The sequence below is a fragment of the Cydia splendana genome, chromosome 25 (assembly GCF_910591565.1).
Source record: "Cydia splendana chromosome 25, ilCydSple1.2, whole genome shotgun sequence".
Classification (NCBI taxonomy): domain Eukaryota; kingdom Metazoa; phylum Arthropoda; class Insecta; order Lepidoptera; family Tortricidae; genus Cydia; species Cydia splendana.
Window position 1 is genome coordinate 8,091,475 of NC_085984.1, and position 15,213 is coordinate 8,106,687.

Genomic DNA, 15,213 nt, shown 5'->3' on the forward strand with positions numbered 1-15,213 from the left:
CAACTCTGTTGTATTAGACGGCTTAGGTACTTTAGCGATTGCCTCCACCTTTTTCGGACATTTGTGTAGACCATCCTTATTAATGATATGGCCCAAATACGTTACACTGTCCTGAAAAAAGGCGCATTTGCTTTTACCTAATCGAAAACCTGATTCCTGAAATCTTTGAAAAACTATTTCTAATCTTTCTAAATGTATAGTTTTAGTCGGACCTGTCACACAAACGTCATCAAGGAAAACTGTCACACCTTCAATTCCTGCCAAGAGGTTCTCAATAGTGCGCTGAAAAATCGCCGGAGCACAAGCCAGTCCAAACACGAGCCGCTTGTACATGAACAACCCCTTGGTCGTATTGATGGTCGTCAGTTTTTGAGACTCGTTTGATAATTTAATCTGATTGTAGGCCTGACTACAGTCTAATTTTGAGTAATGTTGACCATTGCTTAATTTAGCGAAAACCTCTTCGATCCTAGGCAAGGGGTACTTATCAACGTGAATATCCTTGTTTAACGTTACAGAGTAGTCTGCACATATTCTAATACTACCATTAGATTTTGGAACCGGGACAATTGGCGTCGCGTATTCAGAATGGTTTACTGGTTCTAATATACCGACCTCAACTAACCTTGCGAGTTCGGCCTCCACTGCGTCCTTAACAGCAAAAGGCAAAGGGCGTGCTTTACAAAATTTCGGACTCGTACCTTCCTTCAACCGTAAATTAACCTCAGATCGTGTATAACAGCCTAATTCCTTGTTAAATAATTCTTTATACTTGTTGACCAATTCGCGTATCTCTGGGTTATTTGCTGGAAATAAATCAATTTTATTTATTTTAGACGTAATAGTCATATCAAATGTAGACATAAACTCTCGCCCAAGTAGCGGGGAACCGCCATTTTTGACAACAAAGAAACGAATATTTCGTGACCGCCCTTCAAACTTAGCTTGTGTATGAAAATGACCTAAGGGCGAAATTTTATGTCCATTGTAAAGGCACATTTTAATATTCGTTTTTAGAAGATTCTTGTGTGAAAAATGTTTGAAATACAGCTCGCTTGACATAACATTCATGCCTGACCCAGAGTCAATTTCCATGGTAAGGTTAACATTGTCATCAAGAATAATAGGAACTAGGATTGGTTCGTTATTAACTGACCTTAAGTTAAAAAGTTGACATTCTTTACAATTCCTAATTGAATCCTCTTCATCGGAACTTGAGTTTGTCCCCACATTAATATTATTAACGGACTTAAGCTTAGAATTGCACATTTTCAATAGATGGCCATTCTCTTTACACCTTTGGCAGCGGTAGTTTTTGTACCGACATGTCTCCGCCGCGTGGCTCTTCATGCCACAGACTGCGCAACGGTCTTCTTTCTTGTATGCCTTCTCCGGCGCGCCAGGTCGAGCAGCGCGCGTCCACAACAAGGGTTCCTCCTTGGTTACTGTAGTAGCGATCGCCGTGACGCTAGCTGTAGTTGCGCGCGCCTGACTCGCGACCACTGTCTGTTGCGCTACTTCTAAGGCCTTGGCGAAAGTAAGTTTCGCCGCATCTTGTTCACACACGCGATCTCTTACTTTTCCTGGTCGCAGTCCGAGAACGAAGCGGTCGCGGTACACCTTATCGAGAGAAGATGCAAAGTCACAGTGTACAGCCAAGCCTCGCAGTCGAGCTGCCCAATCCTCCACGCTTTCTGCCTCCGCTTGCATTGCGTTATAGAACTTACTAAGATCCGCAAATGTTGCACGTTTCGGGGTCAGATGTTTATTTAATGCTTCTATCAACTCATCAAATTTAGAACTTTCTACCACCTTAGGATGAAGTAAATTACGAAGTAAAAGATAGGCTTCGTCGGATAGATGAGTCAACAAGACGGCCCGTTTCTTGTCCTCGGAATCTATTCCATTTAACAAAATGAACTGTTTTACCTTGTTACAGAATATTTCCCATTGTTGCGTTTTGGGTTCAAATGCACTTAACGTGCCGATAGTCATCGTCGCCATGTGAAACGTATGGGAATTATCCGCTATAAAACATTAATAAAACTAGATTCTTTACAGGATCAAAAGAAATATATTTTTCATCTCATGACATTGTCAACGTAATCGAACGAGCATAGACAAACGCGGGAGGATACATACCAAGTCGGCACTTAATTAGTGAAAGAATAACAAAAGAAAAAGAAATCAACAGTCAATATTTACCATATGTTTTATGTCTATCTTACTAAAATACCTATTTAGGGTGCATACGAAAACTTTTTTTCATATAATTGACCGTTTGATCGTTATCGTATGTTGGTGGGCTGGTGTTTTCCTCTACAGGTCGATCTCAACTGATTCTCGTGTAATTTCATGGGCAAGTTTGATAGTTAAATAATTTTTCACCACACCAGCTCGGAAAGGCTTACTTTGCACTTCAAAAACTGATAGCAAAGTTGAATTTTATTCACATGTGAGGCAAAGTAATCAAATGCAAATTTTGAGTAGTTTTCTTATGTTTGCTGGTAGAATTGACTTTTAAATGATGATTTTGGATGATAAATATTTAAAAACATTCATTTGGATTTGATTTGGTTTGATTTTGTTTGATATTTTACATTTAATATTTGCTTCGGGTTGGTGTGGTGAAAAATGTTGTGTTTCACTCGGAGGCAAATTTTGTTTAACCCTCGTGCTTTGAAACCCTCGCAACGCTCAAGATTCCATTTTCGAACCACTCGCTACGCTCGTGGTTCAACTTTGGGATCTTTCGCTTGCTCGGGTATCAATATTAGCACGAGCGGTTAAACAACAACTTTGCCCCCTTGTAAAACAAATAACTATTATTACTATACAGTTTTTTATGGGGAACTATTTATATTATTGCAAAATTTAGAGACAGACAGGGCACGTTGCTCGTAAAGACGCTGACCACAGGGGATAGGTTCTTAACTGGCGACTACGTACGTACTGACGGTCTGCTCAGTATCGCAAAATAAAAGACAGAAATTGAACGAGGATTCTTGTGATAGGTCTTTGAACGTGTAAAGAACACCTTTTAGCCAAGCTAATATGATGAATACCGCAACCAAAGGAGCAAAACTATTGTTTTTCACCTGAACTTATACGAAACTAATGATCTGGCCGACTAGCCGACTAGTCGGCCGACTAATCGGCCATTCGAACGCCGATTAGTCGGCTAGTCGGCTAGTCGGCCAAATCAATAGTCGGTACATCACTAATATAAACTCATTTATTATTTTTAGTTTTTAGCTTCTTTCAGCCTCAGGAAAGTCGGGAATACGGAATACGTGAATAAAATGCTTCTGGATTTTCGTGAGCACCACCTTAGTCAGCTGCCAAGTGAGGGGGGGAAGGGGTGAACATGTAAACTAAAATTTTCTTTGCGAGATGAGAAATGTTTATTCGACATTATACATATATGTAGATTGGTTAAAATGAAATAATTTTAAACGAAGTCCGAAAAAAATGTGCGTGCGTGTGTGTATGCGTGTATGTGTGTGTGTGTATGCGTGTGCGTGTGCGTGCGTGCGAGGAGCTTATATTCAAAACCTGATTTCTCACAAAAAATAAAAATTAAGTTAATGTTATCAGTGTATGGAAAATTAAAAATAGCACCTGTATAAAATGCTTCGTTACTGCATAAACATTATTGTTCCATAGTAATTACTTATAAAATTCTTATGTAGGTTTTACGTATTACGTATCATAATACGTAATACATAAAGAATTTTATAAGTAGGTACTTAATTACTATGGAACAATAATATTTATGCAGTAACGAAGCATTTTATATAGGTACTATTTTTAATTTTCTATACACTGATAACATTAACTTAATTTTTATTTTTTTGTGACAAATCAGGATTGGAATATACCTAAGCTCCTCATTTTTACTGTTTACATTTTTGTGGCTGAAAGGTCAATATATCCATACAACAAATTATTGAAAGAAAGTTTCCACAATCTTCTGAATAAACCCATTCCTTCCTTCACCGCTTGCATTGGCGTCGTCTGATTCAGGAGCTCTTACTACAGTTACGTCGGTACACGCCACCTGGTTCAGCAGCAACAGCATCTGCAACAGACCAACTTACGTCACTGCCTCAGTTACCCACAAAGGATCTTGGCCGGAAGAGCAGGAAGACCAGGGCCGGAATCCGCCTGGGCCCACAAGACCCGGGCCTAGGGGCCCAGGCAACCTAGCAATGGTTTTCAGATGGAGAAGGGGACCCCCCGTTCTAAGTGCCATACCAAGTACCTAGAGGACCTAGGTTTCTAAAGCATGTGCCAGACGGCAGACAACCACAGTTTCTGCAACATGACCTTGGTAGAAGCGAGGTAGAAGCGCGGCTGTCTAAATGGTTTACAACAAGCCCAAAACTAATGGTCGGCAGAGCACGCGCCACTATGTCCTATTGGCGCCGGGGTCCCTTTGTTTCCCATAAAGTTTCAAGTCGTAATGTATTGTTTATCATATTATCGTTAGTCATAAAACTGAAACCGTTAACTTTCCAGGATTTTCGTAAGGTTATCCTATAGATAGGTTAGGTTTGTTTTATGGCAATCCTGAAAAGTGAGGCGTTTCTGAACCAAATAAATGATGACTAACGAAAATGCGGGCAAACAATACATTATGACAAAATAGAGACCCTTCTTCGCCGCTTCACGCCTTTTTGGTAGTGGCTAATGGGCTGACAGAGGCTCTACCACGAGCCACGTTCGACGTGTTGCCTGGGATGTCACACTTACGTACGAATTTAGAAGTGCGACAGAGAGGTAACACGTCGACCGTGGTTCGAGGTAGGGCTGTCTTTTACGGCTCGGCCACGAGTGCCAAGACATTGTGGGAACGAAAGGTCCGATCGTTTGTGTCTCGCTCCAACCTATGGTTGCCACCACCGCCGCCGCCGGTCGCGCAAAGTCGTGGCCAGGCCGTTAGTTAGTCAGGCTTCGTCTCCCCAGCGGTATTTGGGATGCCCGGACATTTTTCAAGCTTATATTATTTTATATAAAATACAAATATGTACATAGAAAACACCAATGACTCAGTAAAAAATATCTGTGCTCATCACACAAATAAATGCCACCAGCCTTCATGGGTGCCAAGACCTTGTACGCTTGGAATGGAATTAAAAATTAAACTAACTAAATTATAGAAAAGTAACATAGACAAATATAATACAGCGTGTACATAAAAACTAGCCAAGTCAAATCCTGAACATTAATTACATCCCAAGCGAACTAGAACTACTTGAAAGAATAATTGAGATTTACATGGGTCGCGAAGTCAACAACGACGCGTATTCATAATATTGAACTTGGCTCTCATTTTACATTTATCTTTTTGATGGGATAGATGCTCTACGGTGAAGGAAAATATCACGCGGATACTTGAGGTAGAATACCTATAATATAAGAAATAGTAGTAATTAAGATCAATGTAGGGAAGAGCTATGAAGAATTTTTTTAGTGGCAAAGACCGGCATAGAGGGCAAGAGCTCTTGTGCCTATTTGAATACGTACTTCGCTCAGACACGGTCAGAAAGAAAGAGTTTCACTGCTTCTGATCTACCGACCTAAACGCAAATGACGCAAGAGCTTGTAGACGGTCTTACCCACATTGATTCCTTTATTCGTTTAATTTCTTAGATTAGGTTGTTCATAATTATATGTATAGATGAAAGTAATATATAAAAACACTCACAAAACAATAAAAAATACATACAAACACATTATAAAAAACCTAACCTAAGGTGCCGCCAGCAGCGGGGCAGGGCCCAAGCTACCGGTGGTTAGGGCTGCAGAGTGAGGAACCGGCGGACTATCCGCATTGATTTATTATTAATGTTTGGAAAACTTACTTGAAACAGAAGAACAAAGGCAAAGATTAGGATACTTTTAAGTTGCATTATTATTCTTTTTTTCGCCGTCGATTGGTAGTTAATTGTACTCGTAACCACAATACAATGTGTCTGCTCGATGAAGTCTCATGGCTTATATATCCAAATAGATTTACTACCTACACGTTTATTCAATTCTAGATTTTTATATGTCACGATTTTTAACATAGGTACCTATCTTATCAGAACATATAAAATGTATAATGTTCTTTGAATGCATGAATCATGATACCCTGATATTTCCAGAAAACCTACCAAAGAAGAATTGAAATGTCGATCTGACATGTTAGTTAATATATGTGACGTCCCACGGTCAAAGGTACCTTATGGCGGGTATGGAGTTATGCATACCCCAGTAATCTACAATAAATAAGCCATCGATAACACAAAAGATCAACCTTCTAGGTTGCGTAGTTACAGAGATATGATTTTTTGAAAATAATGTTGTGAAATTAGCAACTTTACGATAGAGAAGTTTTAAGTTTAGCCGCCTAAAAAACTATGTTCCTGAAGTAAGTTACATAGTTGACTACAAATAATAATACCTTATATATGTGAGATTAAAAAAATATTGCGACTTGTTCTGTAATGCAAATAGAAACTTTTGATATCGACTGATTTATGTGTATACTAGCCAATCTCTTGAAAATAAAGTTTTATTTCATTTTCACGATTGATTGCAATGAGCTCTCAAGATTTAAATTCTATTTAAGCAAAAAACAATACCGATTTAGAGGTGAAAATGTATTTTCTGACTTTTTCATATAAAATCACAAAATTGAATATTTTTACTTTTAATGTGACACACAATCAATTTTTCTGAGCACATATGAAAGAAATTCTGTCATTCAAATGAAATAAATCCTAAAACCCCAACTAAATACTATATTTAACCCCTTATGCCACTTTAAACTTACATAACAATAACAGTATTTGCTCCATACATTTACGAAAAGGTACCTTATGGAAATAAATCTAATAATACATCACTACAAAATATCAATCATATTACAGTTTATCTTTTATGAATAGAAAATATTAATTTACATTAAACTGCCCCAAATTTAATTAGTTCTTCGTCATAATAATCTTAAAAAAGACCAATAATTTGTATGTAATGAAAAGGTACCTTGTGATTAAGTTACATGATGAGGCATGATGATGATGGAACAGTTAGGATAAACTAATAATATTTTGGGGTTAAGATGGTATAAATCGTCTATTTCTTATCAATAATATATTTCGGTTGCTATTGAAGATAAGCGGCATTGAGGTTCAATGACCTCAGATATTCCATAAGGTAATGCGTCGGGTATTGGCATTTTTCAGCAAACCAATGGCTGATTTACTGCATGCGACCAAACCAAATGAAGATTATTCTAGTTAAGAAAGACTTGACGAGAGTAACTTTGGTATAATAGCAGGCTACTTGGATTTGTGATGTCGGTCTATGTACGGTTATAATATTTGCGAGGCGCCCCAACCAGAACTGAAATTATCAAATTAGTTTTGCAGAATGCTAATACAGTTCTCTACCAAACTTCTTTTCCCGTATTGACTAGTTTTTTTGGGAATTTTCAATCTTTTTTCCATAAGGTACCTTTTCTACTAAACTCTGAGACGACATTACTAGGCTTATAACTAACTTATAACAAAAATAAAAACAGGTAAACAAACGTTACGCATTAAGGTTTCAGATCACACAATAAAAAAAAATTGAGCATTTTTTCACCTCTTTACAAAACATTTCATATCTCCGAAACTAGAAACCCTCATAAGGTACCTTTTCCCGTGGAACGTCACATATGTACAGTCAGCAGCAGAAGTTGCAAAGCGGGTGAGGTGTTCAATATTACCTTGACACCCTCTTTTTCTCTTAATAATAAAGTCGCGTCAAGATCATTTTGAACACCTCACCCGCTTAGCAGACAAGAGTCATTTATTACAGATAAGAGTCATTGTTTACTACTGGATGGCATGTACAAGGAAATTATCGATACGCTCTCAATGGGTGCTGTGCTAACGTATGTCAATAAACGTAGTGCAAAAAGAAAGAAATATATTGCCGGCTGGAATAGGTACGTGCGAGAGGCGCATGGGGAGGCTCGTTTATGGTTTCAAACTTGGATGCGATATGGAAAACCAAAATCTGGTTTCTTTTATAACCGTATGTGTGAAACCAGAAAAATATTTAAATCAAAACTTAAATGGTGCCAGGATAACGCGGAAAAGATTAAAATGGATATTATTGCGCAACACCATTCAAGTAAAAAGTTTGGCAAGTTCTGGAAAAACACAAACCGATTAAACCATAAGGCGGGTCTCCCTGTGAGCGTGGAGGGGATACATGAGCCCGTTGAAATTGCTAACTTGTTCCAAAGACATTTTAAATTAGAGTCGCCATTGGGCCCTGCGTCGTCGGTGTCCGGGGCTAGTTCGGATGTCCACCTGAAGTGTAGTATCAGCTTTACAGATAGCGATGTGTGGAGTGTTATTAAAGGTTTAGATGTAGGAAAATCCCCAGGGCATGACGATCTCAGCGTCGAACACTTACGACATGCGGGCATCCATCTGCCCAGGTCTCTGGCAATGTTTTACTCGTTATGTCTGCGTCACTCGTACTTACCGGAAAACCTGATGCGTACGATTGTAGTGCCAATAATTAAAGACAGAACGGGTGATTCCTCTAGCTTATCTAATTATAGACCAATATCGCTAGCCTCTATCATCGCTAAGGTACTGGACGGCCTGATTGATCGGCAAATGGAGAAGCACTTGTCACTTAACGATGCGCAATTTGGGTTCCGACCTGGTTTGTCTACGGAGAGTGCTATCCTTTGCCTTAAACAAACTGTGCAGTATTATACGACCAGAAAAACCCCTGTATTTGCGGCTTTTTTAGACCTCTCTAAAGCATTTGATCTGGTATCGTACGATTTGTTATGGGATAAGTTAAGGAAGGAAACAACCCTGGCTCCTGAATGCATATTGTTGTTACAGTACTGGTATAACCACCAACAAAACCAAGTCAGGTGGGGAAGCGTGGTCTCTGGGGAGTATAGGTTGGGGTGTGGGGTGAGGCAGGGGGGTCTGACCTCTCCCAGACTTTTCAACCTTTACATGAACCAGCTGATAGAAGAGCTTAGCAGCACCAGAGTCGGTTGCCATGTAGGAGGAGTGTGTATAAATAACCTAAGCTACGCTGACGATATGGTGCTGCTAAGCCCTTCAATCAGGGCGCTGCAAAGGCTAATTTCAATATGTCAAGGCTATGGGGAAACGCATGGCCTAAAGTATAATGTAAAAAAAAGTGAGCTAATGGTTTTCAAGCCCAGATCTAAAACCTACACCAGTTTGCCGGATGTATCTCTGTATGGCACACCTCTGCTTAGAGTAAGTAAGTTTAAGTACTTAGGTCATTGGGTTACCGAAGATCTTAGCGATAACTGTGATATAGAGAGGGAACGTAGATCGCTGGCCGTGCGGTGCAATATGCTTACCCGCAGGTTTGCACGTTGCACACATGCAGTTAAAGTGACGCTTTTCAAAGCTTACTGCCAGTCTTTTTACAGTTGCAGCCTGTGGGGTAGCTATACGCAGCGGGCGTACAGCGACCTACGAGTGCAATACAACAACGCTTTCAGGATGCTGATGGGGCTGCCTAATCGTCACTGTAGCGCCTCCGGGATGTTTGCGGAGGCGCAAGTCGACGGCTTTGCGGCCATCATGCGGAAGCGGTGCGCCTCTTTACTTAGCCGCTGGCGGGGCAGCGCTAACAGTATCATGATAGCGTTGTTGGATAGGTGGGACTCCCCTCTGCTGCAGCAGTGGACAAAACTCCACACTGTAGTAAATAAGTAGTTAAGTACTTAGGTTAAGATTACATTGTAATTCTACTAACACTATTTTATAAGTTAATCTTAAATGTAACTAACAACTATGGATTTATATCCGAAATAAAATGATTTTTATTTATTTTTATTATTTAGCAACTTTTGCTGCTGACTGTATGTCCGAGAACGGCTGAATTGTGCCATCTATCGCCTTTAAAAGGTGTTTTATCACGCAACCTTTGACAAATAGAGCAAACTAGGGTGTTACAGTACACCTGAGTGGCGTTCGGCGCAGTTCTGCCAAGGCTTCATAGAGAGCGCTGTCAAAACTAATGAAATCCAGAACAATTGAAGTTATGCTGTCAATCGATCTTCAGGAGAAAACGAACGGGAGAAGATGACGTGTGTGGCGGTTCCTGGGTCAAATCCACTGGTTTGCTTAAGATAAGACATGTAACGTGTGCTATGATTTGTAATCAGTCTTGTCCACTAAAGGCCGTGAGTTGAATATAGGATTTCATTGAAAGCCCTCGTCATTCACGATTTAAGCTTCTTATGTGCATCCGAATGATACGCCCACGATTCCCGACATGTATATATTATATATATGAATACCTACATGTATTGGGTATATATATATATATATATACCTAGTATTTATTGATATTTATGTAAGAATGGTATGTATTTTATTATTATAGGGGTTTTGTGGGCCTTTTAGTGCCACTTCGACCAAGCTGTGATCTATTGTGACGGCCCAACTTAAAATTCACTACTAATGCCCGTTGAATCCAGGAAATTCCAGATTCTTTGGGCCGTAATGCTCTGTACCTCATAGGGTTCCAGTATGTGTCGCCCTAGGTAGGTACTTCTTTTGGACATTAGTGGTCCGCAGGAACAGGGAATGTGCATAGCAGTCTCCTCTGACTCCTGGCAGAACCTGCATGTCGCATCTTGTTTTTTCCCTATTTGGAACATGTGTTTGTTCAATTTGCAGTGTCCAGTCAAAATTCTAGTCACCGCGCAAGTTTTGTGTCTTTTGAGCCCTAGAAGCTCCTTAGCAGTTCTGCTGTTGAACCCTTTGATTAGGGCTTTCGAGTGTTCTTGTCCTTTGACGAACTTCCACCAATCGATTGCTCTCGTTTTTTCTATGTTGTTGAGCAGAGAATATGCGTCCCGTTTTGTAATTCCACAAAACGGTTCTGGGCCGACCAGGGGTGTGTCTGCGCCCTTCCTAGCAAGTTCATCCGTTCTTCATTTCCGTTAATGTCGGAGTGCCCTGGTACCCATCTAAGTATGACTTTGTTGGAGTTTGAGTTAGCCAGTGCATTTAGGTTTGATTTACAGTTCTGGACTAGTTTTGAGTTTGACTCAGGAGATTCTAGTGCCAGCAGAGCAGCCTGGCTGTCTGAGTTGATGTAGATATGCTGGTGTCTTAGGTTTCTATCCAGGTGGATCTCCGCACATTTGTTGATGGCGAAGACTTCTGCCTAGAAGATTGAGGCCTCTGTGCCCATGCTGACGCTAGCTCTGAGCTTAGGTCTCTCACCATAGATCCCACATCCTACATCATTGCCTTTCTTGGAACCATCCGTATACCAAATAAGGCTTCCCTCTTCGACGAACATTTGGTCGTTAGTCCATTTGTCTCTAAGAGGTATTTCTACTGTGTACAGTTTAGTGAAGTGACATTGAGTGTGCGTGTCACCTGTGGGCATGCTAAGGGTTCTATTTGCAAAAACCCAGGCCTTTAGTTTGGTTAATGCTTGAGAGCGCCATTTTAGCCTGTTTAGCGTGCAGATTCTGTAGACGCACTGCTTGGCCTCCTTTTGCACCTGCAAGTGGAGTGGTATAATGTCCAGCAGTGCATCTAGGGCCGCCCCCGGTGTCGAGGAGAAGGCGCCTGTTGCTGTTAAACAAGCCGTGCGTTGCAAGCTGTTTAATGTGTCTATTGCCGTCTTTTGGTTGGTTTTGTTACACCATGGTATGTATTTGGTAGTTTAATGTAATTTATGTATTGTGTAGGTATTGTATGCATTTTACGAGGTTCTTTTTTTTCTAATGCACCGCCTACAATCTCTTCTGCTTTGCCCTAACTGGTTGACTGGTAAATGAAAATGAAGGAAAACGAGGACTCCGTTTGTATGAAAAGGCGGGTCATCCACTTTCGTCTTAAATATAAACTTGTAGTTCGCCCCGAACTGAGAACTCGCAGTTAACCAAAAATTATTATAGAGCGATTGACTTTGTTGCACCTACATAGGCTTCGAGCAACATGGAAGGGAGGCGGCATTCGCACTATTTCCCCTCTGCCGAGGTACAAGATTAGCGCGTCAATCTAATCTAGCGCGGGTAATAAAACTAGTTGCACTTGGATTTTTCACTAGACCGAGTCCAGACGCGCGCGTGAACACTGCTGCACAAAAATGCCTGTTTGCTCGGTTTTTTGTTATAAAAAGAGGTCGGGGACATCAAATTTACAAAAAGAAAGTGTTACATTTCACATGTAATATTTTTTTTTACATATCATACGTTTAATTACATTCAAACACAATTATTATATTTTAGTCTCATGTAATTGTTGGATTTATCGATTTTGCTCGCTCAGTACAAATTGCGGATCGGTCGAGCGACAAATCCGACTTCTCATCTCTCAGAATACAATAACATACTTCAACGAAAATGTGTTAGTGTGCGTGTTGTGACACTTGTCACTCGTCCGTACACAAAAAGAGATCGAGGTTTGCAAGATTTGTCTTTGACGTGTGTCATTTTCTATGTATTTGTGTCGTCATTACAGATTGGATTTTGTATGTAAGTGTGTGAGAAGTGCGACTGTGTGCACCTTTCCCCCGCGAAAAATGGCAGAAAGATTTGTACGGTGAGATATCGCTTGGGCCCCTCCCTTCCGATGTGTCGGAAGCCGGTGTTGCTCGAAGTACTTAGGTATCGTATAGTGCGACATAAAATAGTAGAAAATAAATGAGAGCACCACTTTCTACGTAACTGTCACATTTTTTACGTAAACTTACACATGGCAACAATTTAGTACTTATGGACATTTTTGAGTTCCATTTTATTCAATTTCTACTATTTTATATCGCACTATAGGCGGCAATAAGGCGGCAATGGATCAAAAATCGCCTGGATTTATTGCAAGGTCTGTGGAGCCCTTGACTGATAGATTTAAGCAAAGAGTAGTATGTATAATATATAGGACAAAGAGAGCCCTCTCGTGGAACTTTTTTGCATCCATTTTGAAGTGCCATCTGTAATTCTCAACCAGAAATATCAACGTCAATATCAGGGGGGGAGAGGCATAAATAGCGTCTAAGTATGTTGCGAACGTAAAAAACTTTGAAGAAAGGCTTCAGGATATTTATTAATACACGAAAACAGATTAGATACTTTTAAATTGACTGTTGATGTAAATAAATTACCTATCATACACGGCTGGAATTACACACAATTGACCACGAAACACAATTACACGCAGCAGGTTGTGAATCTACCCGCCATAATCTTTCTAATTTTTTGGTAATAAAGTTCTCAGCAACTGTGATGGCGTATGAAAACTTTGTTTCTTTTATTTAACATTGTAAAACTGAAAATATTTTTATTTATCTGATATATATCGTAGTATATACAATATGTAGTATGTATAATATACAGGACAAAGAGAGCCCTCTCGTGGAACTTTTTTGCATCCATTTTGAAGTGCCATCTGTAATTCTCAACCAGAAATATCAACGTCAATATCAGGGGGGGAGAGGCATAAATAGCGTCTAAGTATGTTGCGAACGTAAAAAACTTTGAAGAAAGGCTTCAGGATATTTATTAATACACGAAAACAGATTAGATACTTTTAAATTGACTGTTGATGTAAATAAATTACCTATCATACACGGCTGGAATTACACACAATTGACCACGAAACACAATTACACGCCGAATCTACCCGCCATAATCTTTCTAATTTTTTGGTAATAAAGTTCTCAGCAACTGTGATGGCGTATGAAAACTTTGTTTCTTTTAACATTGTAAAACTGAAAGTATTTTTATTTATCTGATATATATCGTAGTATAGACAATAAATGGGGTGCTATAATATTTTGAGTTTTATTTGACAAAGTTGTTTTTTTGTGACAATCGCCTCCATGGCAACGATGGCCAATATAATCTGTTCTAACAGATGTTTTTTTGTTTGATCCATGCCTTAGATACAAGACTTTTATGACGGTCTGACAAAATAAAGTTAAGCCATATTAAAAAAAAAGTTTAGCGTTAAGTAATATAGATGTCGCTATTTTTTCGGATAAAGTGCTTTATATACGACTGTCCCTCCCCTAGATTTAAGTCATCATAGAAATCATAGAGATTAAAGTAAACTGTATCTGTGCTAAGCCGAAATATTTCCTGTCAAATGTCAAATACCTATATAATGATTATATTATTTTATTTTTATCTTGCTAATTATTTCAAAATGGTAAATTTAAAAACGATATTATAAAAGTGCAAACCGAGCACTTTCATTTGATACTAAATTCGACCATGTTTTTTGCAAATAAAATGACCAGAATAGCTAGGCCCCTCATAAACAGATTTTTGGCCTTCTAAGCTCTTCTACCTCAATAATCCCTTAATTGAGCCTGCTCATAATTTAATGACTAAAATATAATGCCCTCAACTACAAGTTTACCCAATTTCATTTAAATTAGAACAAATTTACTTAAGTTCTTGAGTATCAAACTATCTTCTGATAGTTCAGCTTAAAAACATCGAAATGCCGGGACGTGCCGCTAGCCAGCCACGTGATCCAAGTCGAATGTAAGAACTTCGCTTCGCTTCGCTCGCTCGTTCGATAAATAAATAAATAAATAAATATTATAGGACACATACTCGTACACAAATCTTCTATCTTAAACTATCTTTTGTCTTAGGCTAGTCTTAGTTATTATTGATTTGTTATGTTTTTATTAATGTACCAATTGACATTGACTTAATAGTTATTTTCATAGTTGTTATTACCGTGCGTGCAGAAATATACGTCAATGCAATAAAACAAAGTAAATGTCATGTCACGATTTTGAAATAATGTGATACCTACGCGTAATATAGTATTTTTATTAAGCTCTTTATTTTCTACCTATAAAATAAAAAATATAACAAACCCCCTACACCCGGCTATAGTAAGAATGCCAAAAAAATCCATTTCATGCCAAAAGTGCCTTAGATAAGGTAAACGTACTGGTGCTCGACGCGGTCCCAGTACATGCCATCTTGAAACTTAAGTCATTGTCCATAGAGGTGACAGCAAGGTGTCATCTATTGGGCATTAGCAAGTCGAGCACTAGTACGTTTACCTTACATCATCTTGAAATTACAAACATAAGTAAAGCAAAACTCATTTAAGCATAGCTAGGTTGATTTGTTTGATGGGTCTTACTTTTGAACCATGGGTCCAAAAATATGAA